The following is a 12,929-nucleotide window of genomic DNA, read 5'->3' on the forward strand; positions in this document are numbered from 1 at the left end:
ATGGGATTGCTCTAGCCTCCTTCTCGCTTAACTTCGGAGTTCCCATGGAACCCGAAGCCAGTAAGCTCCCAAAAGGTCTCGTGCTAGGTAGGGATGAGAATATACATATAAGGATCACTCCCCTGGGCGATATGGGATGTCACAATCCACCCCCCTTAGGGGCCTGACGTCCTCGTCGGGACACACACGACCAGGGTTAGGCTCTGATACCAAATTGTCGATCCCGGCCCGGGGCGGATCACTTCTCGGGCCCGCTCCACCACCGTAACACGATATTGTCCGCTTTGGGCTTACCATTCCCTCACGGTTTTGTTTTTGGGAACTCACGAGCAACTTCCCAGTGGGTCACCCATCATGGGATTGCTCTAACCTCCTTCTCGCTTAACTTCGGAGTTCCCATGAAACCCGAAGCCAGTGAGCTCCCAAAAGGCCTCGTGCTAGGTAGGGATGAGAATATACATATAAGGATCACTCCCCTGGGCGATGTGGGATGTCATATACATTCCAAATGTATCGAGAAATACAAAAAATCAAATCCACTATAAAACTAAATGTGTCCATATTATAGGTAACTAGATGTAGCTATATAATCAAACAAATCTTTATTATGTGTTGGTTCTTCTAAATAATAAAATCTGACAATTTTTTTATTTATAAATATTCTACTATATTCACAAAAAAAAAAGTAAAATTATAACAAACAATAACAAAAATGCATAGAGATGGACAATAAATGCATAAATATAGGGATAAGAGGAAAAGAAAGAAAAAAAAGAAATGTCTAGGAAAAGTCGTGAAAAACTAAAATTCTAAACAAAATAAACTTATGTGAAAAAGTGAAATTAATTACCAAAATTTTAGGAAAATGTTTGATCAAATTTTCAAAAGAAGTGTATGTTTAGTCTAAAAAAAAAGATTAAAACGAGGCGCCAATATCAAAACGCCCCTTCTTTTTATTTATTTATTTTTTGTCCAAAGTAAATGCAATGCTACTTAATTAATCAAATATAGGGAGGTTAACTAACTCTCTAATCCTTAATAATCAACTCGTAAAACATGTTAGATAAATTAAATCATCCATCTCTAAATGTTGATAATCATGACATGACCCACATGGTCATTATGCAGTTTTTCATTTTATATATAGTTCTATTGAAAGTAATGTTCAAAAGACCGCATCACACGTACTTTTAACATAAACGAGTGCTTATTAGCTGTACAAGTAGAGTTTTTAAACATTTTTCTCAGTTAAATGTTTGAGCTTCACGTTAAGAATCTCTTTATCAAAAGAATTAGCTTTTGGTCTATTAACACTTATCTTTTCAATTTTGGGAGAGATCTTCAATTTTAATTTCACATTTTTTTTGTCAATATTAAAAGAATAAAATACTATCTCAAACCGGCTCAAGTACAAGGAGAGGACATGTAAAAATGTATGGGGGTTGATACTAAAAGACTACATAAATATGTGTTGAAATGTCAGTAAAAGAAAAGAAAAAGAAATCTAGACTCTCAAATTCATATTGACATGGAGATGATTGGTAAATTGGATCAGAAAGTTTTCTAATTTCGCTCGTTTGGTGAAAAGAATTATATTAAAGTATTACGTTACGAAATCCTCATTCATTCTAGTTTTAAGCATCAATTTGCAAAAGGACGACTTTGGTCCTAATTCTTATTTATAGTGTAGGGAGTGACATACAAAGATGTATACGGTTGGAACAACTCTTTTCCTTTTCCATTTTTGCTCTTCTTTTAATACCATTTGCATAAAGAAAAACTAATGAAAAGAACCTCAAATCTTAATCCAAAAACATACAATGAATTTTCTTTAATTACAATAACAAAAGACGATGACAATATTGTAAACAAGTTAAAGTTTACGTGGAGTGATAGTATCACAATTAAGTTAAAGTTGACACCAGCAATCGTTTCTTCATAAAACATAAGCTTTTTCAAAATTTTCATTAAAAATCATTAATGTGTTTTTCATTGAAAATTTTGATCTGTGAAAAAATTCCATTAAAACTCACTTATATAAAATCTTTTCCCCCTTTCCATCCTTGCAGAACGCGGACGCCAATGAACCGGGGATGGTGATGCAGCAGCTTCATTGAACTTCTGTTCTAAATTTATAGCACCCAAATTCAGAGCTATTAAAATAGCCCTTAGAACCTAAACCGAATTCACTCCTAGCAACAAACTCAAAACTGTCCCGGTTTTTCACCCTCGGTTTCAAACTCCGAACCGGCAATCCTAAAGGCTGATTATCAACCATTGATCTGGGTTTGCATTGGGCATAAAAAAACATTGCTTTCATGACAAGATTGAGCCACGGCAGCAACAGGGTTACCCACAAAATACCCAGAATTCCAATTCTCACCCTCTCTTTTCTCACCATACCCACATGGGTGTTCACACCCGCCGTCGAAATTCGACGAAACGGGATATATTGTAGGCATATAAGACTCAGAAGTACCTAGTACATTTGAGCTATTAATTATCACCGTTTGGTTGGAATGACGATATTGACCTTGTGTTTTGCTTTGATTTACGGGATTTTGTGGAGTGGTGATCTTATGATTCTTATCTGTTGGCGCTTGGAGGCCATTTGACCGAAGAACAAAACAAAAGCAATTTGGTGGAACAATATAAACGGCAGCGTCTTGATTGAAACAAAAGCAATTTGGTGCAACACAGAGCTTACTGAGCACCTAGCAAAATAGCAATGCAAACTAGATGAGTCACGAACATACAAATTTGAAGATACACATCTACGAAGAATTTTTCCCATATGTTTTTTAAGCTTTTTTTTTTTTTTTAATTTTTATTTATTTGTATAAATAAAAGACACATCTCCAACATATTCTATAAAAGAGTTTATATTATAGAAAAATGATTTACAGAGCAACTATTTATCAGCTAAATATTAAGAAAATAATAAAACTCAAAAGTGGAACCTTTAGCAAGAAGAACATAAAGAGAGATAAGACTCGTCTAGAAAAAGCAAGAAGCTTAAACGAAGCCGGATGATTGTCACGACTCACGAGCATGGTGCGAAGGGTTCAAGATAAGAATCCTCAGTGTGCACGCCTTCTTCTCCGTATTTGATCGAACAAAGTCTGCCATCTCCCAAGATACTTCAGAAGATCACGACTTAATATGCATGGAGTTGTCTTTTGTAGGAAGAGCAAGCGCCTTAGGGTGGGTTGAATTTGAATTGTTTATAATAAAATATTTAAATTTGTTAAAATAAACTATGTTATTGGAGATTAAAAAAAAAATAAATTGAATAGCTAAATAGTGAAACAAATAAGAGAAAGGGAGAGGGAGAGGGAGAGAGGGATGGCCATAATCAACAGAATCGAACAAAATCTTGAAAGATCGAGAGCTTATTCAAACTGTATCACTCCAAATCCTTTCCCCTTTGTACATTCAATTTTCTGTAAAACCCCTTAATGATTTGGTAATTCCCCAAAAACCTTAACTGTTTGATCCGTTTTTCATATAGGTACAAGACAGTTGAAGCTCTAAAAACTGCTCTTGAAGGCTCGCCTCTTAACACCAAAGACGAGCGCTGCAAGGTTTGTCTTTTCTCTTTTGCTAATCTTCTGTTTGGTTGCCGAGAAAATCAATCGATGGAATAGAAAATTGAATTGCAAGTTTAGAACTTTCTTTTCTTATTGTTTTTCCAGTGGTTTTCTTGGGTACCAATCGGAATTGTTCCCTTGTTTAATTATGATCTTAAGTGTCCTGTTTGGTGTGGAATGAAAAGAAAGTGATGAGATTTTTTTTATTTTTTGAGTTTTGCAGTCTGCAAATTGGATAATCGTGGATAGAGCTATCATGGCTATTAAAGATGTGGATGCAATGTTTTCTTCTTTGGATCCCGAGAACTATGACATTCTCATGAAGTAAGTAGTTTTACCTTATGAATGCTATCCGATTTTGGTTTGGAGTATTTTATGTAATCTATTGAATTGAAATTTGAAATCTATGTAGATAATGAACTTTGTTTTGCTAGAAGGTGGTTTTGTATAGATTTGTATAGAGAGAGAGAGAGAGAGAGAGAGAGAGAGAGAGAGAGAGAGAGAGAGAGATAGAGAGAGATGGAAAGAGAGCGAGGGGTAGGGGTAGGGGTCTCAGCGCTGTTTCTGCAGATGGATTTCACAAGTGGGAGAGTGAGGATGGTCAGAGAAAACCATATGGGTCGTCAGGATTTCAGGGAGAGGGGTAGGGGTCATGAACAGAGGCAACTGAGGGTGGTGTGTGCCGGATCTTGTGCTGCTTGCCTGGATTTCCAAAGATAAGTTCATTTTTTAAATTGGATTCTTTACTGTTAGCTTAGATTTTTGAATTTTTTAGTACGTTAGGTCAGGTTTTGGGGTATTCATCCCTCTGTTTACTCCCTTATTTGTTTCATTTTCTCTCATTTTGGGGATTCATCCCTTTTTTTTTTGTGGGTTTTCTGTTTGTTAATTTGTTTAATTGTTGTTAATTTTGCAGTTTAATTGTTAAGTTTATAATGTATTTAGGTTGGGAACACAATCTTTGTTGAATTCTAAGTTTTTATCCACCTTTGCTTTTTTTTTTCCCCTTCAATGGTTTCAATTAATTGTTATTTTAGTATAACTATTGCCTATATGTTTCGGATGAGGTATTTTTCTTACCTTTTCTTTCTTTCTTTACCGATACTGAAGCCATTCCGCTCGTCCCTCTTTCGAGGATGGGCTTCGCTTCACTCTCCTTGAAGAAACCAAGTTTGCAGTTACGTATATGATAACCTAGAAGCATCAGCTTCTGAGGGTGTCATTCATTGCATGTGGTAAGTACTACGTGTTTTATGGACCTATGCTTTTTGTGCCAATCTTTTGTTGTTGTTGTTGTTGGTGTAAGTATTTATGTTAAGTACTAGCAAACATAGTGTTATTGCAAATTGTTCCATTCGATAGAAATATAGACATCCAGGATTAAGGGTCACATATTTGGACCTTATTCTTGGAAATTGATTGCATTGTTAAATAAGCTGCATATAATTTGGGTTGGGTTGGGTTAGAAGATATGGCTACAAGAGGAATTAAATAAGTGGATTGCTATTGAGTTGACAATGCACGAATGAGATTTCTTCCTTTCTGAATGGCTTGTGTAGTCTGCAAGGAGGGGAAAAAGAAGGGGAGAAATTCCTTCTCTTCCATTATTTGGTTGGTCAAGGAAGAAAATACTCATCTTTATCTCCTCAGTCCTGCCTAAATTAACTGGAGTCTGAAATGTTCTTTTTTAGAAATAGTTGGAAGTTTTTCTTATTTAGAATTTTAATGATTAGGTTATTGAAAACAAGCCAATCCAAATATGTGATGGTTTACGCGTATTAGGTGGGAAGTTCAGAGTAGATCAATAAAACGTAGACACTTTGTGATTTTGATTACAGCTTTCAAGGAAACATCAATTAAATAACCACTCTAGAAGGTAAATCAGTTGAGTCTTGTTTTCTGATCTGAGGATAGCGAAGATGAAGCCAGATTTGAAATCTGCCAAGGATGTCAGCACAAATCTTTCCCGCTTGATCTCATATAAGCCTTAGCCTGATTAAGCAAAAAAAAAAGGCTTTTGGGCTACCATGGTCTAATTGGCTGTCCTAGTGTGTACTGTTTGCGTTTTCATTAACTTCATACTGCATATGTTCATGTATTGCTTCTCCTAATACATATCCTGTTCTGTAGGTAAATCTGGACAATCTAAGAAGTCACAGTCATCTAAGAACATTGATGGTGATGGTGATGGTGATGAGGATTGGTCACGGATTTCTTAGTTGCTGTCGAGGTACTCAGATCATAATTTGGATATTCTGAAAAGAAGAATCATATTCTACCATCTAGATATGCTCTCGTTATATTGAAGCCTATCTATAAAACTGAAATATTGTTTAACATTATTGTTCATGCCATACTTCGCCGATCCATTTGGAGTAGCAAGAAGAACTTTGGAATTTTGTTGTTTTATTGTTTAAACTTCTTGTTGGAAGAAGTGACACATGACCGAGCGCAATGGCGTTTCAGGATTCATATAGCCGACCCCACTTAGTGGGAAAAGGCTTTGTTGTTGTTGTATTGTTTAAAATTCTTGTAAATGGTGGATTCAAGTACCTTACTATTATTGCTGTATTTCAATACCTTAGTGTATAACTTTTGTTATATTTCAATACTTAGTTCTTATCAGTTAATACATCAGGCTATTATGTTATTAAGTTTGTCTCAACTGTTCAATATGAAATATACTAGACGATAGCTTTCTGACCTTTAAATTCCATTAGGTACTAAATTAAATTAGTTTGTTATCTAAAGGGGCCGGCAGAGAACCATGAAATTCATTTGTACATTATACTTGTAAAAATCTATGTCGCCGTATGTTTACTTTAAGTATACTCTTGGGTAGTTCTGTATAAATTCTTTCATGCTCCGATAACTTTTCTTGCATGAATTTTAGGAATTTATTCTACTATGTTCAACTTTTCATTAGTATGTGCATTTCCATGTGGGTTACTTGGTCTAACTAAGGCCTATCACGTTGTATCTTGTAGAATACCTACTTTCAGAAACAAATTGATAGACAAATGGAAGAGGAAGACGGAGGTGACCACAGGCGCTGCTGATATTAAAAGCGAGCCACATGCTTTTAATCAGGTCTGGTTCTATAATTGAACTTGTAAACATGCCTTTCCCTATGACTAACTTGTGCCATGCTTTGCCAGATATCACTAGGAATTCATTTTTCTTTTTCCAATTGCAGAATATTAGTGAACAAGTTGCTTCTTATATAAAAGACCCAAGAAGAATGGTTGGGCAGATGCAGATGTGGAAATTAGCAGTTGCTGTATTTGGCACTGTAAGACATTAACTCTTAAATCTAAATTGAAAAAATGAAAATTTCAGAGTTCCCAAGGTCTCACGCGCATGCTCAGATACATTTGTGCTTCATATTTTTAACATCATAACAAGATTGGTTTTTAACATTTAGTAATTTAAACACGAGTTATTGATGTGCAGGTTCCTGTGGGGGAGAACACTGCAAAGGGAAAGGTACTGATTGCATATAATTGTGGTCAAGTATAATTCTATACTAATCTGAGGACCCATTTATACATTCATTAGAATTAAATGTCCCATGGAATTTACAATTTTCCCATGTGCTATTTTAACTCCCAAATGAGGTACAAATTCATTGTTTGGGATGGATGCTGTTTATAATTAATTTGATATGGCGTTTGAGCAAATTTTGGGTTGTTTGTGGTGTTTGCTTCAATTTTCTTTTTGGATGGCCCTGATGTGACTTGACAAATTTGTGCCTTTTATTGCTATAAGAATAAATCATGCAACCAGTGTGCGAGGGCTGTGAGTGTTTCAGTACTCTTCATGCGCCATTAACTTTAATGATTTTCAAACAATTTGGACTCGTCTGTATCTGCATCATGAGGGAAGTTTCATTCAAACAATCTGTATCTGCGTCTATTGAAGTCAATGACACTGCATTGTCTCAGCAGCTTGTAGTGGGCTTGGAATCTCATCAATCCTGAACCTCTATTGTTTTTTTATTCTAATTTTGCACTATTTGATTATCTGCCTCAGAGACAGATGTTCCTCCTAATGCTTCCTGACCCTAATAATTCAGGTTGAAGAAGCAGAAACCAGCTCCGTAGCGATGCAATTGTCTGCTGTTTATTTGTTTGATATATTATTCAATCTTGTATCTGTTATACTTATTTACACAAATGACAATTAAGATCTGTAACTTTGACATTTATAAGCAAATAGGATGTTTTTGCTTTCCACGGTGCCGAAATAGCATCGCTAATGCTGGATGTATTTCAGTATTTGATGATGTTGAACACATTTGAGCTATGCAATATCTGATGATGTTGAACATTTTTGAACTTCCGCGGTTAAGTGCTTAGCTGTGAACCCGAAGTTTTGAAGGCAGAAAACATCTTGAAAACAAGGAGAGAATCCAAAGATGTCTGTATCAAGTAAAATTACAAACTCATGGATCGCTTGTGGACTACTGTCGCTTCTTTTTCTGGGAGATGGAGGACCGAACTACTAGGGCAAGCGTGAAAAGTAAGCCGGAAGCTGTGAGGAGCACCTTCCAGCCTCTGAGGCCGCAATTGCTACTGGCATACCTCGTCCTTCCAATTGTGTAATCAGGTTCCTCCTCTTGCCCTTCTTCTTTGTCTGAAAAACATACAAATAACATAAAATTTATGTTTTTGAATTGAATAGAGACGAACTTGGAAGTGTTTGGATGGAGTATAATTCATTGCAATACAACGACATAGCATACCAGTGTCTTCTTCATCACTGTCCACGATGAGGCGATTTAAAACTGCCCACCGAAATTTCATAGTGATTTCAACATCTTTACTGTAACCAAGGAAGTATATTCCTGGTATATGCTCCCACATGGACAAATCTCCACCGATGACAAATGGATAATTAGGATCTGATTTGGTGTTGTGTTGGGTACTTATCATTATATTATTCTGGTGTTCTTGCACAAGCTCGACACCAAACTCCTTTATCCGAAACAACTCATCTGGCTCAGCCAGTACAGAAACCACCACTTGATCTCCACATTGTAATATTGTTTTGTTGTCCATCTTCCAATGGCTCAACCATATCATATCTTCTCCCTCTCCTGGAATTCCATAGAAATATGGGCGATAGATCCGCTTCAGACCCTTGCTCTTGTTACTCACTTTAGTCAGTAGTATTGGATGAAAACGATCACAATTCTTTGCATAGGTAGCAAAGATGTTCAAGCCTCGAATTCTGTGACTGGCAAGTAGTCAAGGGACCATAAAAGATATGGAGGACTTGGTACTTTTATAACTGAACCGCCCTGGAACCTCATTCCCAGCAAAAAATGTGTTGAATATACCATATTGATACAGTCCCTATGTATTTGCCATAATCATCACAACATTACTCAGTCATTTCTTTCCCATTATATATTTAAGACTTATGAGAGAGAGAAAGAGAGGCGCACCTGGACTGGCCGGACCTTTTCTTGATCCCTGTTTGCGAATGGATGACACATTCGAACAACTGGCATGGATTCCAAGTTGCACAAGCCCAAAAGTTTGATTATTTCCACATCAACTCTATCAATAGGCTCTATCTTGTATGTATGCTCCCACTCAACTAGATTGTAGTTGTTACCCACCATGTACATTGACCGTTGCTCAGTGGGAAGATATTTTATTTTTCTTAATGATATGCATCCGGCTATATTTGTCATTTGGTGTACTTTCGGCAACCCCACAAGCGATTCGAGCCTATTACAATCCTGGAAAGATAGACGATCGAGCCTTCTCAAACCTTTGATGAAAACTGGCAGACTGCAAATTGGATTCTTATCTAAATGTAGGCTTCGCAAGTAGGATAGATTACTTAAATCCGTAGGAAAGACATGATCAGAAAGATTGCACCCCTTCAGACTTAACTTTACTAAAGAGCATGGAAAAGAACTCAAGATAGTTGAACTTCTTTCTGGCCTTAATGGAATTCCATCTGTTGCAAGAACCTCTAAAGACTCCATCTCCTTCATCATCTCCACTGGAAACTCATCAAGATTTGAGCAACCAGATAAAATGAGTGTTTCAAGTGATTTAAGCATGCACATGTTCTTCGGAAGCATCCTAAGATTCTTGCAATCCTTCATATTCAAGTACATGAGTCTCTCCAGGTTTCCAATGGATTCATGAACATCAATCAGGCTGGTGCAATCCACAAGAATCAATTCCTCTAGTTTGGGGCAAAGTGAGAAGTCAATGATTTCACTAAGGCCATGGGAATGGCTGACGTCAAGGATCTTCAACGAAGGAAGAAACTGGAAACAAATAAAAACAAAGAAAAAAAAAGTGTAGGAGTTAATTTTAACAAATGCAATTGGTCAAAAAAAGAAAAAAAAAACTGAATTGAAATGCGTGCTACATACTTTTGTTCCTTTCCAAACTTGTCTCAAGCTACTGTATTGCATTTCAAGAACAATTAGACACCCCAAAGGAAACTCAATAGGTATAGAATCCAAAGGAAATTGAAGCCAACACAACCATCTTAATCCTGTAGGCAAATCTGCATAACATCCATCTAGTTGTACATGACTAAGATGTAGTAGTTGTAATTTGCTCATCCTTTGAAATGCATTGGTTTCCAAGATTGTCTCATTTGTGTTTATTGGACTGTTTGCAGGATGCATACGCATATTCAGGACAAGACCTTGGATTTTTTTTGTACCCTAAAGGAAAAAATGGAAACATTAATATGGATAATTTTCACAAGAAGAAATACATATATAGACATAAAATGCATGTTTCTTACATTCTTTTCCCTTAGTACTTCAAAAGAATCCTTATAGCGCCATAATCTACTACGTTTTCTAGGCTCTTCTGATTCGTGGCGAACAATTTCTCTTCCTATGTCACGGATCATGTCATGCATTTGCACTTTGTTGCATCCATCAATTGTCACCAAGCATCTATCAATGAGATTTTGAATGCCAACAATTGTATAGAAATCACATCCATCGAGTATTCTAACAATGTGGCTTTTGTTCATTCCTATTAGGAAACAAGCAATGTGGAGGAATAATTTCCGATCATGGTCATCTTGTAAACTGTCATAGCTTATTCTTAGTTTATTCATGATTTCACCATTAGGGATAACTTTTAGCTTCTCCAATGTACTTTCCCATACATCTATACTTTCCCCTGATAAAGAAGAACCCAAAACTTTTAGAGCTAATGGAAGTCCGTCGCAATAGTGTACAACCTTTTTTGAATATTCCATGTAACCTCTAAGGGGATGGTCTTGGCGAAAAGCATGCCAATTGAAAAGCTCTAATGACTCATCGTAATACAAAGTTCCAACTTCGTGCACCTTTGTAACTTGATGTGCCTTTAGCAACCTTGCACGCCTGGTTACTTCCCGGATAAAACCGATCTTTCATCTTTAGTACTGCATCTAATTGGTCCATATGGTCCACATCATCAAGAACAAGAAGAACTCTTCTAGAGCTTATGACTCTTTCAATCTTATTTAGTCCCTCACCAACACCATGTATTTTCACTTCTTTGCTGTTCGAAAGATCATAAAGAAGTTGCATTTGTATTTGAACTAAGCCATTTGGTTGATCTGCTGTTTTATTGATATTTTCAATGAAACTACTTCTTTCAAAGCTTCTAAAGTTTGAATTGTAAACATGTTTTGCAATTGTTGTCTTCCCCATTCCAGGCATCCCATAAACAACAAGTATACCAACATCAGTTGATCTGTCTTGTAACCATAAATTGATGCCCTTGACTCGAGAATGGATTCCAATCAATTTTGGTTCAACACTCAATGGCATGCGACTTAACTTATCTTCAATCACATTAACAATTTTTTCAATAAACCTTGACTCGTACCTAAGAATTTGCAAACAAAATGAAAGATAAATCAAACATGTCATGTGCAATAAACCATCTTAATGTGACTAGTTATTTTTCTTCAACTGGAAATTGGTAAATGTTCTCTCTCTAGTGTTTGATATGTTAGTTTTGCTAAATTTGTTTCTTTTGGTTTGTAAATTTTTCTACATGATGTGAGTGTTAAATATTTTTGAAGTTTCACATTATCGTATGTTAAGAAAAAAAGGCAAGTTTATGCAGTGTAATATAGTTATTGGAGTTCTAATCAAGTACTTTTGTAAGTATAACATGAGTTAAATTGGAATTAATGCGAGCTTCAGCAGAAGGTTGTAAATGTTGGGATGTGACATCATGTCTCACCAAAGGGATTTGGATCCTTTCTTGAGCCAATGAAGAGGATCTTCTTGACCAACCATCATGAATCATTGGATGAAAATTCAACGGCTATAATTATTATAACTTTAAAGGAACTCTCTGTTTGTAGCCGTGAGATTTTCATCCAACGGCCCACGATAGTTGGTCAGGAAGATCCTCTCCATTGGCTCAGAAGAGGATCCAAATCCTCACCGAAGTATTGGATGAATAAATAATGATTTAAATATATACTTTGTAATGGGGAGTGGGTCGGATCAGGTGATATTACTTGATAATATTGTATGATTCAAGATTGGGTCAAATTAGCTGTTTACTTTAATCGGTGTCAACACATGACACCCGATTAAAATAACAAGTATGTCAAGAAAACGATACGAACATAAAAAATACGAGACGGATGCTAAGTCTAGTACCTACAAATCATATTATCAAATTGACAGAAGAAAGAGAAGAGAAACGGAGAAAATGAAAGTTACCCATCAGCTAAGACCATGCCTGCTAGATTTGCAACCTCTGCAAGTGCCTCTCTCCATCCCTTCACCTTTTTCGACGACTGAGTTCTCTTGTGTTCAGCAAATGCTTTTTCAATACTTCCCGTCTGCTTCCTCAAGTGGGACGGATCGACATCGTAGAAGACTGGTAAAACTACATGATCAGTTGAAGTCCTCTTGTGTTCAAGGATCACCACAAGCTCATCGAGGCACCATTTGGATGAGGCGTAATCTTTCGAAAACACGACAACAGAAGTTCGTGACAGCTGGATCGCTTTCTGCAGTCCTGGTTTTATAGCTTCTCCTCCTTCAAGTTCATTGTCGTCTCGAAACGTGAGAAATCCTGCGTTGTTCAAGGCTGTGTAGAGGTGGTCGGTAAAAGTCTTGCGAGTGTCTTCGCCTCTGAAGCTCAAGAACACGTCGTAGCGATAACCCCAAAAAGTGTTGGAATCAGAGGAAGTTCCTTGAGATGTTCTCACAAGAGCCATTGATGCGGGTCGATGGACAAACAGTCTTTGCTAGGTGCATTGCAAATGTCTCTGTGCAAGGGAAATATTTAATAGAGTCATTCCTATCCACTTCCAGGAATGGCCACAAGCATT

General features: G+C 36.6%; 1 long non-coding RNA gene and 1 pseudogene across 3 annotated transcripts; one reads left to right on the top strand and one right to left on the bottom strand.

The window, feature by feature from the left end:
- Nucleotides 1-3,238: 3,238 nt before the first annotated feature.
- LOC137734678 (uncharacterized) lies at nucleotides 3,239-7,646 on the top strand. 3 transcript variants are annotated; one of them, XR_011068578.1, is made up of 9 exons: nucleotides 3,239-3,403; nucleotides 3,512-3,584; nucleotides 3,814-3,914; nucleotides 4,701-4,825; nucleotides 5,721-5,820; nucleotides 6,578-6,680; nucleotides 6,787-6,882; nucleotides 7,044-7,076; nucleotides 7,359-7,646. It is a non-coding gene; the product is annotated as an uncharacterized lncRNA (long non-coding RNA). The 3 variants fall into 3 exon arrangements; XR_011068577.1 differs by having other exon boundaries at nucleotides 3,240-3,403; nucleotides 7,377-7,646; XR_011068576.1 differs by having other exon boundaries at nucleotides 3,256-3,403; nucleotides 7,044-7,646.
- Nucleotides 7,647-7,819: 173 nt separating this feature from the next.
- Nucleotides 7,820-12,837, bottom strand: LOC137734676 (disease resistance protein RUN1-like; annotated as a pseudogene).
- Between the last annotated feature and the right edge of the window lie 92 nt (nucleotides 12,838-12,929).

This window comes from Pyrus communis, chromosome 5, assembly GCF_963583255.1.
Source record: "Pyrus communis chromosome 5, drPyrComm1.1, whole genome shotgun sequence".
Classification (NCBI taxonomy): Eukaryota; Viridiplantae; Streptophyta; class Magnoliopsida; order Rosales; family Rosaceae; genus Pyrus; species Pyrus communis.